This window comes from Maylandia zebra, linkage group LG2 (assembly GCF_041146795.1).
Source record: "Maylandia zebra isolate NMK-2024a linkage group LG2, Mzebra_GT3a, whole genome shotgun sequence".
Classification (NCBI taxonomy): domain Eukaryota; kingdom Metazoa; phylum Chordata; class Actinopteri; order Cichliformes; family Cichlidae; genus Maylandia; species Maylandia zebra.
This window is the reverse complement of record NC_135168.1, coordinates 13,919,631-13,934,706: the sequence shown is the minus strand read 5'-3', so window position 1 is coordinate 13,934,706 and position 15,076 is coordinate 13,919,631. Positions and strand designations below refer to the sequence as shown.

Sequence of the window (15,076 nt, the reverse complement as noted above, 5' to 3'; positions counted from 1 at the left end):
CCTGGATGGAGAAATATTAACACTTTATATTAAGAATGCAAATCATATAGTTAAGTCATGCTGAAGTCATGCATGACTGCTTATGACTGCATGAATTAATGACAAACATATCAAGAATTCCTATTGGTATTCTTAACAAAATGTCCGGTCACTGCTGGGATAAGGAGGTTGTCTGTTGAAAGTGACCTGGGTGAACTGAAATGTTCAGTCCTTTGGAATCTTTGGACTCCAAGATTCTTTCAATCAAAGCTATTGTGTTTTTCTGAAAGCTGCAGACTGTAAAACAATGGAGTCTTGGCACACCCGATTCATAAGAGCGATTTTTTCTAATCTGTTTGTGCACTTTATTCAGACTCAGAGTTAACATAAATGCTATTGCTGCGGAAAACATGTGAAGGGATTTTCCTTTCCAAACACATTCTGTCAATAAAGATCTAACAGAATCAATCATGGCATCGTTAATGATAAAATGTTCTCAAATATTTGCAGTGATTTAAGTTAAAAATAAATCATTAAGGAGGCATCCTTGTCAGATGCCCTGGGGCGCACTTACATAAGCGAGGCTGCCATATCGTGCCATCGGCCCTTCTGGCCAACACCGGTAGGTGAAGTGTCTCGCCCAAGGACACAACAACCGAGACTGTCCGAGCCGGGCTCGAACCGGCAACCTTCCGATTACAAGACGAACTGCCAACTCTTGAGCCACGATCGCCTCGTGTTTAATTTGGCCACCAGAGGGGAGTAAAACATAATTACAAGATATTCTGCTACTGGGCATATATCTATATTGGTCATTTCATCAAGTCCCATCTAGTATATAATGTTAAAAACTGTAAATAAGATGGAATTCACAGCTGGAAATTGTAAATTATTTCTGAGAAGTAGAATATTAAAATTATCTATATAAATTAAGAAGCTCTACCGTATTTTCACGACCATAAGGCGCACTGTGCTAAAAGGCGCAGTCTCAGTTATGTGTGCCCTTACTGTATTTAACACACACATAAGGCGCACTGGATCATAGGGCGCATACAAGTACCGTATGCGTATTTAAAAATAAAGCGGGAGCAAAGCTGAGTTCGGTACCTTACTCACATTTCTATTACCGGTAATCGTCATCATCAACAACACACAAGCATACAAGTGTGCGTATTTAAAAATAAAGCAGGAGCAAAACAAAGTTTGGTACTCACATTTTTATCATCAAACCCATCGAAGTCCTCATCCTCTGTGTCTGAATTGAACAGCTGCGCTAAATCTCCATCAAACATGCCAGGTTCACTTTCTTCACTGTCAGAGTCACTTTCCGTGCCGTGCGGCTCCTCGGAAACGATGCCGGCTTTTGCGAAAGCTCGAATAACAGTGCCAGCAGACATGTTAGCCCAAGCATCTACAATCCATTGGCAAATTGTGGCGTAACTCGCCCGGCGCTGCCTTCCACTCTTGGTGAAACTGTGGTCTCCACCGGTCATCCATCGCTCCCAGGCCGCTCGCAGCCTTACTTTGAACGGGCGGTTCACACCGATGTCCAGCGGTTGGAGTTCCTTTGTCAGGCCTCCCGGAATGACAGCAAGCTCACAGTTCATTTGCTTCACAAGTTTTTTCACATCGGCTGTGAGATGGGCACGCATAGAGTCACAGATCAACAGCGATGGTGATGCGTGGAAAAAACCACCTGGTCTCCTTACATACACCTCCCTCAGCCAGTCTTTCATCATTTCCTCATCCATACAGCCCTTTTCATTTGCCTTAATGATGATTCCTGCTGGAAACTTCTCTTTAGGCAAAGTCTTTCTCTTAAAAATCACCATAGGCGGCAGTTTCTGTCCATTAGCATGGCAGCCAAGCACAACAGTAAAAGAAGACTTTTCATACCCCGTTGTGCGTATCGCTACCGTGCTGGTCCCCTTCTTCTCCACAGTGTGACTCACCGGGATGTCAAAAGTGAGCGGGACCTCGTCCATGTTTGTGATGTGGCTGGGCTGGATGTTTTTGTCGCCGATGTGTTTGCTGCAGTAGGAGCGGAAGATGGCCAGCTTTTCCTTATAATCCGCTGGAAGTTGCTGCGCTACCGTAGTCCTGGTCCGGATGGAAAAATGGCACCGTTTCATAAAAAGTGAAAGTGAAACTGCTTTTAGCCGAATGGTGACCGTCGAAACGCTTCTCCCGCTCGTTCTTTGCTCGATGATCGCCTTATGTCCGCGGAAACTCAGCTGCGTCTTCTTGACCTGTCGGAGCTTGTTTTCCAGCTTCCTCCACTTGCAAACCATCGATTCATTAATCTTAAATTCTCTCGCCGCTGCTCGATTTCCATGTTCCTCCGCGTAGCTGATGGCCTTCAGTTTAAACTGTGCTTCGTAAGCGTGTCTCTTTGCCATTTTCAGGGTTGTTAAAACAACGATGTCCTGCATAATGCACATACCTGTTCTTTTATACAGGTATGTGCGATTGTCCCGGTATATACGATCAACGCCCACACTTCACCCTTTAACGTTCTCATGGTGTTCTCTACTACGTCCTCCTTACAACACATAGGGCGCACTGCGCTATAGTAGGGCGCACTGCGCTATAGGGCGCGCCGCACTTTTTGAAGAAAATCTAAGACTTTTAAGTGCGCCTTATGGTCGTGAAAATACGGTAATTTGAAAATGCTGAGAATTTTGACTTAGACTTTTTGACCACATGAGAACTAAAATGAACAAGAAATATATAATTATTACAACTAAAACGTAAAAATGATTCATGATGTATCAGGATTTTGCCTCTATATGATCTTATGACCTGCACACTAAATTTGGATTTGACCTAGCTAGTAACAGGAAATTTGCAACACTGAAAGCATGGTTACATGTTTTAAGCTGCAGCTCACAAAGCTCAGCTGCTGCCCCCAGTTATGAGTTTAAATAAATCGTTAATCATGATCTTTTCCCTCTCAGCACTTTCACTTGGCCTTGGGCTGTTTTGACTGAGCTACACAGTATGTTTCAAATGTTGTAAATAACCAAAGTCTTGAACTGGGAGTGATTTGGTTGTATTATTGGTTTGTTTGTTGGTGATATATTTCCATGTAGATGAATGAAGACAGATTCATTCTTACCTTTTCCAAATGACTGTGAGGTCCAGCACGTCTGTGCTTTTCTGCCTCTTCCTGCGATCACCCCAGTGATTTTCCCTCGGTCTGAAATCTCACCTGATCTTGTGTAATTGTGAGTCATCTGGCAGCGAACCACTCTTACTAGACTGTATCACATCATCTCAATAAGAACTGAGACGTGTTAAGTAGTTAAGTTTCATGCAGATCGTATACAGGGAGTGCAGAATTATTAGGCAAATGAGTATTTTGTCCACTTCATCCTCTTCATGCATGTTGTCTTACTCCAAGCTGTATAGGCTCGAAAGCCTACTACCAATTAAGCATATTAGGTGATGTGCATCTCTGTAATGAGAAGGGGTGTGGTCTAATGACATCAACACCCTATATCAGGTGTGCATAATTATTAGGTAACGTCCTTTCCTTTGGCAAAATGGGTCAAAAGAAGGACTTGACAGGCTCAGAAAAGTCAATAGTAGTGAGATATCTTGCAGAGGGATGCAGCAGTCTCAAAATTGCAAAGCTTCTGAAGCGTGATCATCGAACAATCAAGCGTTTCATTCAAAATAGTCAACAGGGTCGCAAGAAGCGTGTGGAAAAACCAAGGCGCAAAATAACTGCCCATGAACTGAGAAAAGTCAAGCGTGCAGCTGCCAAGATGCCACTTGCCACCAGTTTGGCCATATTTTGGAGCTGCAACATCACTGGAGTGCCCAAGAGCACAAGGTGTGCAATACTCAGAGACATGGCCAAGGTAAGAAAGGCTGAAAGACGACCACCACTGAACAAGACACACAAGCTGAAACGTCAAGACTGGGCCAAGAAATATCTCAAGACTGGTTTTTCTAAGGTTTTATGGACTGATGAAATGAGAGTGAGTCTTGATGGGCCAGATGGATGGGCCCGTGGCTGGATTGGTAAAGGGCAGAGAGCTCCAGTCCGACTCAGACGCCAGCAAGGTGGAGGTGGAGTACTGGTTTGGGCTGGTATCATCAAGGATGAGCTTGTGGGGCCTTTTCGGGTTGAGGATGGAGTCAAGCTCAACTCCCAGTCCTACTGCCAGTTTCTGGAAGACACCTTCTTCAAGCAGTGGTACAGGAAGAAGTCTGCATCCTTCAAGAAAAACATGATTTTCATGCAGGACAATGCTCCATCACACGCGTCCAAGTACTCCACAGCGTGGCTGCAAGAAAGGGTATAAAAGAAGAAAAACTAATGACATGGCCTCCTTGTTCACCTGATCTGAACCCCATTGAGAACCTGTGGTCCATCATCAAATGTGAGATTTACAAGGAGGGAAAACAGTACACCTCTCTGAACAGTGTCTGGGAGGCTGTGGTTGCTGCTGCACGCAATGTTGATGGTGAACAAATCAAAACACTGACAGAATCCATGGATGGCAGGCTTTTGAGTGTCCTTGCAAAGAAAGGTGGCTATATTGGTCGCTGATTTGTTTTTCTTTTGTTTTTGAATGTCAGAAATGTATATTTGTGAATGTGGAGATGTTATATTGGTTTCACTGGTAAAAATAAATAATTGAAATGGGTATATATTTGTTTTTTGTTAAGTTGCCTAATAATTATGCACAGTAATAGTCACCTGCACACACAGATATCCCCCTAAAATAGCTAAAACTAAAAACAAACTAAAAACTACTTCCAAAAACATTCAGCTTTGATATTAATGAGTTTTTTGGGTTCATTGAGAACATGGTTGTTGTTCAATAATAAAATTATTCCTCAGAAATACAACTTGCCTAATAATTCTGCACTCCCTGTATGATTTAATTATGTTCATTTCAGAAACATGTTTTCTTCAAACTCCTGTAAATGTAACAGGCATCCAGTTTCTCTTTTTTGAGTGAGTGATTAAGAACAAACAGATGTTTCTATATGGAAACACTCTGATTGTTCTTCAGTCCATCGTCTGATTAACCTGACGTTCATATTTCTGAGTGGAACTAAATGATTCCTCCATCATTTCTCTTCTCTCTGTATTCAAGTGCAACATTTGGACTTCTGTTGTTTCTGTTTGATAACTTTAAGTATTAAAAAACAAACCCAGTCTTCCACGTGTCACTTTACACCTGATCCCAGTGATATTTCATTCATTTCTGATAAAGTCCAATGGTGTTCATTTATATGTGCTTAGAGAATCAAAGGCAAACAGTGTTCTGTAAACTTCATTTATAACTTTAATTCTGTGCCAGTAGCTCCTTAATATGACTTTAGTTTGATCAACCTGCAGCAGGTTTCTGCTCAGACTCTGCCACACACACATGTTCTGACCCTGCTGATTCCTGCAGGTCATTTAAAGGAGAGCAGCCTGTGAGTTTAAAGAAAAAAGAACATTTCGGGTCAGATTTACTAACGTCTGCAGCAGCACAAAGACTTCTTTAGATGGTAAAAAGCTGATGGATTTACTGACGAGGCTCAGAGTCAGTTTGGGACTTAAAGCTGTGGACACGAGGATTTTTGTGTCCTTATGTGTTTGTAAGAGTTTCACTTTCAGGAGGAGAAGATTTAAACGAGTCACACAAATGTGAACTACAAAGTCTGTGACACACAATTTATGCAAACTGCATGAAATCTGACCTGAAGAAATCCAGTCTTCTGCCTGTTGTGGTTGTGACAGCTGCTCGTAGGAGAGTTTGTTTGTAGGAGGTGGAGATGTTCTCAGATCAAGTGCGTAATCGTCTCTTTGTGTAGACGCTAAAAGCTGTGAGCCAAAACTCTCTGCTCTGAAACTCTTCACTCAGTCCTCACGCTGAGAGTTTAGAGGCTGAACTTCTTGTTCCTCCATAACACTTTTCATGAAACAGCAGAAATGAGCTTGTGTTTCTCAGCAGTGCGCACACAGAGAACCGATCCTCTCTGCTCAGTCTGAACAAATCAAAGTGAAACGTCAGTGAAAACACAGCTGCTGATCAAACTGTGTCAGATTAATGCCTCAATGTTTCACTGTGAGGTTAAAAAATACATAAAAATGATTTAAAGAAGTAGGAGGCAGATTTTCACAATAAGAGCACTTTGTTTTTAATTCAGTTAATGTCAAACTGTCATCAACACCTCTGTGTCGTCTCCGTCTCTGAGCAGATTCAGGCATTACTCAAATAATAAAGGCTTTTTTTCACTATTATACTTTTCATTAGTCTCCAGGTTGATGATTATAAACAGAATTATTAAAGTTTTTATCATTTCAGGCTGAAAATCAACATGAATTTGGTTCTAATCAAAGAAGCTCCTTTAATGTGTGTCATTAAAATCCTCACACAGACTTAAAAAGGCGACATTAACATTAAAATAAATGAAAGAAGCTTCAGCTGAGAGCTTCATGCAGTCATCATCAGCAGCTCATAGCAGTCACAGCTCTTTATTACGCAGCTTTGCAGGAATTAAAGTGGCTGAAGTGTCAGAGTTTGTGTGAGAAGCTGCTTCATGGACAGCTGTACACACGTCTTTATTATTTCTTCATAAATCAAACACACAGGTTTGTCTGCAGATGATTTAAAGTGTGTCGTTGTGCAGTTAAAGCTGTTTGTGTGACGCCCTGACCTCCTGTGAATGAAACAGCCAATCAGATCCATCAGAGAGAGAGCAGGAAGTGTTGTGTGTTTGTGACAGAACAAGGAAACAGTGATGATGATGAACATAAAGGTCCTCTGATGTTTCCTGTTACAGTAACGCTTGTTCATCTGTTGCTCTCCTACACTTTCCTATAAATAAAGGAGAAAAAGTCCGTTTAGTTTCATTTCCTACAGCTCAGAGTTACACTTCACATTCCTGCTGTCACATCAAAAAGCTTCACTTTGGTCCAACATCTACATGTTAACATGAAACACAGACAGACTCAGAACATCTGGAACATCTGCACTTTGACCCAAACTGTTATAGCAGGATATTTTCTGCATATTTCTTATGTTGGACCTGTTTGAACTGTAAACGACCTGTAATCATCTGTAAATGGTGTGAGACACACTGAGGCCACCTACAGGGCAGCTGGGGAACAGCAGGGATCTGAAATCATACGAGACGTTAGTGAGTGAGAAGAACAAACGGACTTAAGATGGGTCGAAGTGATCAAAGTTGATCTAAAACAGAAGATAAATCCACTGATTCTTTGTAAAGTTCATCTGCTGCTCACATGAATCCATGAAAGATTTATTCCACTGAATGTTTCTTCAAAGCTCATTTCAACCTGTTGAAGTCATGAATGAAAGTGCAGACTGAGAGTGGATCACATGATGTTTGAGGTGTGTCATGTGACATGTTCAGTATTGTCACACATGTCTAGATTGTCCCTGATATCATAACTGCTCAAACACTGATGATTATATTTGAAGAATTATTCCTGATGGCAGCAAAGTTTGAATGGAGCTCTCTGTCTGTGCTGATTTGTCGCCCTCTGGAGGTCAAAGCACAAACCTACAGGGCAGCTGGGGAACAGCAGGGATCTGAAATCATACGAGATGTTAGTGAGAAGAACAAACGGACTTAAGATGGCTCGAAGTGATCAAAGTTGATCTAAAACAGACGATAAATCCAAAGCAGCATCAGATGAATGTTACCATTTCCACTTACGGTGCCCTTCATCTAATATGGAAATGTGTTGGGGTTTTCTAGCCGTGTTGTTGTTCTTCCTATTGTGTTTAGGCCAGAGATGCTCTTCAAACAGCGGACAGACATGACCACATTACAAGAACATGGTGTGAGTCCGATTTGATATTCCAGTCAACGCTGAGAGACCTTAACCAGGAAGTCAGAGGTCAGCTGATGCTGCGAGCAGGAAGTGAACCAAGGGAAAGGTCCACTCTACTCAATCTCAAAGAAAATATGCTGGTATTTGTTGATGTTGATGGTACAATAAAAATATATAATATAATAAATAATAAAATATCATGTGATGATGAGATGTGTTGTTGGTGTTTGTATTTTCTGTAAATGTCTTTTTTAATGTAAATGCTTTGTTCCAGACGGACAGGGAATCAGTTGCTGTACGATGACATCATCTTGATGTTGACGAGGAGGGCGAGAAAAACTAGTTTTGTCCTGCAGATGGCGATCTTGCACCGTGTTCAGAGAGCCGACACTTTGATGGTGCTGCTCTACTCAGCTTACTTTAGCCTGGGTTGGACTCTATATGAGCAGCTTCCACTCTGGTTTCACTCTTAAACACACTTGTTTGATTTCACTTGTAAAAGTTGAAGAATAAATATTTTATTACAAAATTATTTGTTGATGCATTTTTTTAGGGTCAAATATCTTGTTTGATTTGAGGAATGAACTGTTAGGGTGGAAAAAGTGAATCAGGTTAAAATAGTGGTGCTTTATATCAGTGAAGATGTATAATGTAATTTAAAATGTTGATGATGGGTTGTAGTGGGCTTGTACTTACAAAACTGCCTCATTTTATTGGAACGATCCACAGTTGCATCCATTCACGGATGACATCTGACATCATTTGACATCTGGTCTGAACACGTTTGTACACAAGATGCCTCAGTTCTGGATGTTCCCACAGACTCCTCTGTGCACCTAAAGAAAAGGTCAAGGGTCAGCAGCACATGTAGTTGGGACAATTCTTCAGTCGCACAAACTACATAATCATTTTCCTCCAATGACGACTTTTCACTTGCAGAAATGGTCCTGTGTGATTTCCAGGCTGTGATATAAAAACTAGTTCCTAATGGCAGCGACTCACTCAGTAAACATGTGTTTCCTTCACCAACCTCACACACAGATCCAATAAGATCAGGAAGTGGGCAGTATAGTACAATATGTGTTATTCTGTGCTGCACTGCCCAAACTAAAGATCTGCTGAAGTGTTGGAAATGATCCAGATGTTTATTTTGGACGATACAGCAGAAGATCAGACATGAAAGTGGAGATAACACAGAAGACCTGCAGCAAAGGTCAGAGGTCAGACTGGGCCCTGGATTCAACAATGAGCCAATGATCATCAAGCAGTGACTAAAGCAGAGCCCTGACCTTCTGACATTCATCACACAGTCAGAACAAATGTCTGCTGATGACTTCATCTCATGAAACGACTGATAGATGTCAGTTCATTGATCAGCTGAGCTGCTGATCTTCATCGTCACAGAAACATTCAGCTTGTTTCAATCAGTAAATAACTCCCACTACTCCCAGTTTGAACTGTTCCCACTCAAAATGCTGTGAGAACAATTATCATTGTAGAACTTCACAAACATCACGTGTTGTTTTCCACATGTAAGATCAGCAAACACACAGAAACTTCCTGTTGCCACACACGGCCTCTAAAATCTCTTCCACGCTTTCTGTCTGAAGTCCACTCTCTGTGTCGGATCCACAGGAAACAACAAGATCTTATTAACATGGTTTTCAATGTGTCTCCTTCCAAAAAGTCCAACCAATGAACAAATGTGTGTATTTGTGGAGGCCGAACAAAAGCATGACACATTTCTCTGTTTCTATAAACTGGAGTCAAACACAAACATGAAGAGTTTCACTGACAGACTCCAAAATGCCCCCACAGTGGATCAAAGGGAAATCCTACAGTGTGGCCAGAGACTCTTAATGGCTCCAACATCAACACATCCACAATGTTGGATCCAGTTCTGCCTCACAGAGTTACTAAGACACACCCTCTGCCAGCATCACAACAGCTCCACCTGCTTCACCTGCCTCCTCAGCATCTGTACACCTGAAGAGAAAAGAAAGGCTCCAACAGCTCAAATCTACAAAGGATTCATGAAGTTTCATCCAACAATAACATGTTTGCCTTCCACAGTGTGCTGTTAGACACCACTGTACCTCTGCCATTTCAAAAAGAGCAGCTTGGGAACATTTTGGCTCCAAACACTTTGTGTTTAAGTTCTTTGTTTTCTTTGTGAAGCCGACAACATCTGGAGCTTTGTGACTCATAGAAACATCATTTTGTTCTTTAGATGACAGCAGATTGGGACTGAATAATCAATCACTATCAAACCAATAAAGACAAACATGCTGATTTTACAGGAACTTTGTTGGAGAAGCTGCAAAGACATGAAACTGGTGGAGATCCCAAACCAGTTGATAGTGCTGGTTATTCCAAATAAAGCTGTTTCCCTTTGAGATGAAATGACTTTGTGTCCTGATATATAATAAAGATGTTGTTGTTTTTGAGCCCCTGTATTAAAAGTAGTTTAAAGTCAGCTTGAGTTTGATGTCTTTATGTCAAAGCTGCTCATGATGTTGAGCTGCTGATGGAATAAAAACAATATAAAAGCATGTAGTCCAGACTTAAATGTAGCCTGTTGTTAGCTGAGGTCCACACACAGTGTTTGACAGTGTAAAGTGTGTGAAAGGGCTGCTGGTGGAGCTCACTAGGATGAGCAGGTGACCACGAGGTGGAGAGCAGCTGGCCTGGCTTTGACCCGGGCCACGCCCCCTTTCTCTCTGCTTTGCTGTCACTTATCTTCACTGCTCTGTCCAATAAAGCTGAAAAAGGCCCCGAATCAAAGAAATCTGCTGCAGCCTCTGAAATGTCTTCTGTTTCCTTCCCGACGGCTTTTTCACCGTCAGCCCATCAGACAGTCCAGCAGCATTTATGATGATGTCATGATGTTGAAGAGGCTGCTACGGTGGCCTCCCATGACCCCCAGCCTCATCACAGCTGAGATGCAGACATTTGAAAACATTCAGCAGACAACTGAATAACAGTCCAACACAACAGTCTGTGTGCAGACACACACTGACCTTTCATATAGTCAAACACAGCTGGTTGAGTCATTTCTCTGTGAGTCTAAAGTGAATCTAGTATTTGAAAGTCCACTTCCTGTATTTGTTGTTGAAGACTTCTTCAGCTTCTTCTCAAGGACATCAGCTGCTTGTTTGGCAGCAGAGGCAGTTAAGAAGCTTCCTGAAAAACACTGAACAGTGAGTTCACTGTGGCATATGACAGATTCAGCTTTCTGTGTGCAAATGTGTCTGTGTCGACCTTTCAAATGCTGTTGAATCCAAAACATCAGCGGCTCCTCGGCTGCTCACTTCATGCACTTCTGTCTGTGTGACAGTCCAATGACATCACAGCTGTTTCCAGCCCCAGTGTCTCAGGACTGGACACCTTTAAACATGTCGAGGATCAAACAGCGTCCAGCTAAACACACATGAAACTATCAGAGCTGACAATCATTCCAATAACATCTAATGGTTCATGTATGTAGACACAGGACTACAAGGAAATGGCTCTCAGCATCTGGCTGTGGGAACACATGAGTCCCTGTTTGTGTTCAGATTGTGTGCATGTTTTAGACGTGTGTCACATGTAGAAACACAACAATCCCACAATGACACACAGATGTGTTTGACACAGCTGTGCAGCTGTAAGTTGTTTCTAATGATTCATTGAAGCTCTTCTAACATTCTGGAGACGATCAGTACATGAATCTGTTCAACACGACAACAATTTGACTTCAGTGTGAACGTTTGCATTAAATAACCTTCTTCATCCAGCTGACAGCATCTTCATCCTATGATGTGAACAGTTCCTCCTGTTGATGACAAACCTCTGACAGGATCTGCTTGAGGAGCTTTTTCATGTGCAGCTCTCTGAGCTCAGGGCTGAGCTGCTGTTTCATCTTTAAGAGCTGCTGCCTCCTCGCCGGACTTGTTCTCCTCTTCTTCTCCTAATGACACCATTTCTGCTTCATATTAAATTCAATAAAGATGCTGACATGTATCTGTAGCAACAACATCATTGAATCTAGAACAACTGGAGCCAAACCAGTGGCTCTGCTGGGATCACTGGTGAGCCAACACTTCCTTGTTGATGCAGATTTCAGGGCTTCCTTTTGCTCCTCCGTTATAACTGTTCTCTCTTCTCAACACATGATGACACAAAGGAATCAGCAGTGACAAAGATGATGCTGAAGAGAAGCACACACTTCACACATATAACAGAGCAGTGCAGTTACACACACCTCTGCTCGACATCAGGCCTCAAACAAAGACACAAAACACTAACTTGACTCTAAACAGAAGAAACGAGCAGCTGTTTCTGTTCTGTGCTTATTTATATTTGACACACATGCTTCTCTTTGTGCAAACACACATCGCACTATAAGGGTAACCTCGCACACAATGATTGGACAGCACAGTGATGATGCTGGGAGATCCTATACGCAGCAACACAGAAACACTGAGAACTTTAAACAATGATGGAAAGTGTTATAAATGACTTGTTGGCCTCTGATCTGTCACAAACAGCTGAAACGTGTCTCTCATGAGTCACATGAAGGTTTTTGACAGAAAGGACAAAAAGTAGCTGCAGTCAGTTTGTGTCATTTTTATATTTATTCATCTGGGAGAAAAATCTGAGGGACATTAAAATGTGTTTTCAACAGAGACAAGAACATGAATATAACAGAACAGGTAAATGAACATGTTTCAAGTAAACAGCTGGACTGATCAGGTCCAAACACAGAGTGATAAACTTGTCAAACAGCTGTCATATCTTTATATAGAAGCTCTTTATAAATGCTGCTCACTGCAGTCTGTTTACTAATAATGTCAAAGTGTTAGAAACACAGAAACATCAGAATGGTCTTTGTTCACAGAAACCTGTCTGGGATCCTTTGTTGTTCTTTTGATGCAGAGTTACATTATAAATATAAAGAGTTATTTCAGAGTCTCATCAGTTTTCCTGCATGTCTTTATTTAACACATCAGCAGGGCTGAAGCTCTCATGTTAAACACACACTGATCTATGGACACGTTCATGTGTTTCTAACAGAACCAGGCTGTTATCAGCCTGCACTAACATTATGTCACACACACTGAATGTAACAGTGACAGTTTACATCATCACACAATCAGCTGTGATTGTTTCACTGTCATCAAACGAGTCAACAGGAAGTAGAATCAATAGAAACCAATCATTTACTGACAGCATGTCTGATGGAAATAAGTGCAGATTATGTATGAAGTCTAACTGCACACAGTAACTGTGTTACAATAAGGACTTAACAGCGCCCTCTGCTGGAGTGTTTCAGTACTGCGTTAACTAGAATACACCACCTCCTCCTCACACCACCTGCTACAGCTCTACTCTTCTATGACTACAGTCATCCACAGCACTGATGTGAGGTCACATGGTTCATATGTAAGGAGCACAGCTGACCTCAGGTCAGTTTAATGACTGTGAGCAGCAGCTGTGTTATTGTCACTGTGACAGGGAGACACTCTCAGACACAGCGCTCATGTCAGCTTGTTCTCATGCAGGAGGATCAGGAGCTCCATGTTTGTCTTTCTGTTTGAATCATGATGTGTTTGTGCCATCAGAGTCTGTCATGAGTACTCAGGGTTTCACAGCAGCTCTTCTGGATGCTGACGAGGACTCCAACCTCATGTTTCACCTCTCTGAGCTTCTGATGTCTGTGAACACTCGTGTTTCTTCTCTGGGCTCATCTGGACAAAAACACCTTTCTGTGTTTGGCTGCAGCCTCATTCTGACTGACAGGAAGTGTGTTATCCATGAGCTGCACTTCTGTGAGGAAGTTTCCTGCTGTGTTTCCTGTCTGTGGACAAACACGAGTGTTCCAGCTGAGGACTTGCTTCCTTCCACCTGTCCATACAGGACATCACGCTGTCTGCAGCTCTGTAAATGCAGCTCCAGGTCCTTCCACGTGCTGCTCTGTATTTGTGCAGTTTGTAGTGTGTCCTGGGAAACGTAGCACACATGGTGTTCTTCTGCTGTTTCCTCCTTTCACTGAGTGTGAAACACTGACGCTGTGCTGTTGTTCACAGAGGGGAGCTGATTCTAGCTGCAGCTGGACTCTGTCATCTAACTGAATGTGTTGGTGCTGATCACGGGGCTCTGAGGGGGGAGCAGCAGGAGGACTCTGGATGCTGACGTCAGTGTATCTGTGGAAGCTCCCACAGCGTGTCTGTCATTCAATATTGTGCTGTATATTGTATCTATGCAAAGATGAACAGACTGTGTGTTCACTGGTCTCTGTGCTGCAGCTCTGATGTCATCATCACTCCCTCCTCCACCCTCAGCAGTCCCAGCATGCTGCTGTGGTGCACCCCACCCTCACTCTACACCTGAGCCACAGACCACACCCTCCACCTCAATATACACCACAGTTTTCTCTGCTGTGGAAATGAGATCAGGAGGAAATCATCATTATTATTATTTAATAAACGCTCACATTAATGTGGGCTTATTTGTTTCATATTAGAAACATTAGTTGAGTGTTTTTAGTATAAAATGGTCAAAGTCCCTCTTTTTGCTCCTCCCCTCACCTGTGGATGGGCGGTGCTGTTACCGTGGTGACAGCTTGGATGTGTTTCAGTCCTGCCTGGTTATCACTGCAGGAATCTTTCACATTTATTACAGGTAATAACTCTGATTTTTCTGTGTATTATGAACCAAATGTATCCTGATACACACAGAGATGGATGAGCAGAGGTTTTTTTTTGCAGTTTATGTAGTTACTATGGACTTAATGCATACATATTATTAAAATTAGGGCTATAACAGTTGTATTGATGTATAGCAACTTGAAATGCTCCCACAAATGGCTCCACAGCATGTAAAAATATAACAAAAGCTCTGGCGGACTTGGTTCTGTGGTCAGTCTTAAAGGGTGAAGTTAAACTCTGTAATCTTCACTGTGTCACAGAGTTCAGTGAGTCCCGTTATTCACAGTATCAATCAGATCATCAGAGAACAGCTGATCAGCAATCAGTGGTGCCAACAGCGCCTCCTGTGGTGAGAGGATGCAATAATGCAATGTAGCATTTTTCCACTCAACACTTGCAGTCATGGAAACTGTCTGTTGGATCTGTGTGACGTTGCTTTCTTGGTTAGAGTTCCTCACAAATGTCCAGATGATTCTTCTAATGAGGCGTCGACCATGTTTGCAGCTCTTTGGAAGAAAACGTCGCCCTTTGCCATCCTTACTTTTCTTTGACTTCTTCAAATGCAGCTGAACTCCAGCTGGTATTTTCTTGGACTTTG

At 42.2% G+C, this 15,076-nt stretch overlaps 1 protein-coding gene across 1 annotated transcript in view; it reads right to left on the bottom strand.

Annotated features, from left to right (window-relative positions):
* LOC112430988 (protein NLRC3-like) overlaps positions 1-15,076 on the bottom strand; it is a 170,798-nt gene that overhangs the window by 59,331 nt on the left and 96,391 nt on the right. The gene's annotated exons all lie outside the window — the stretch shown is intronic.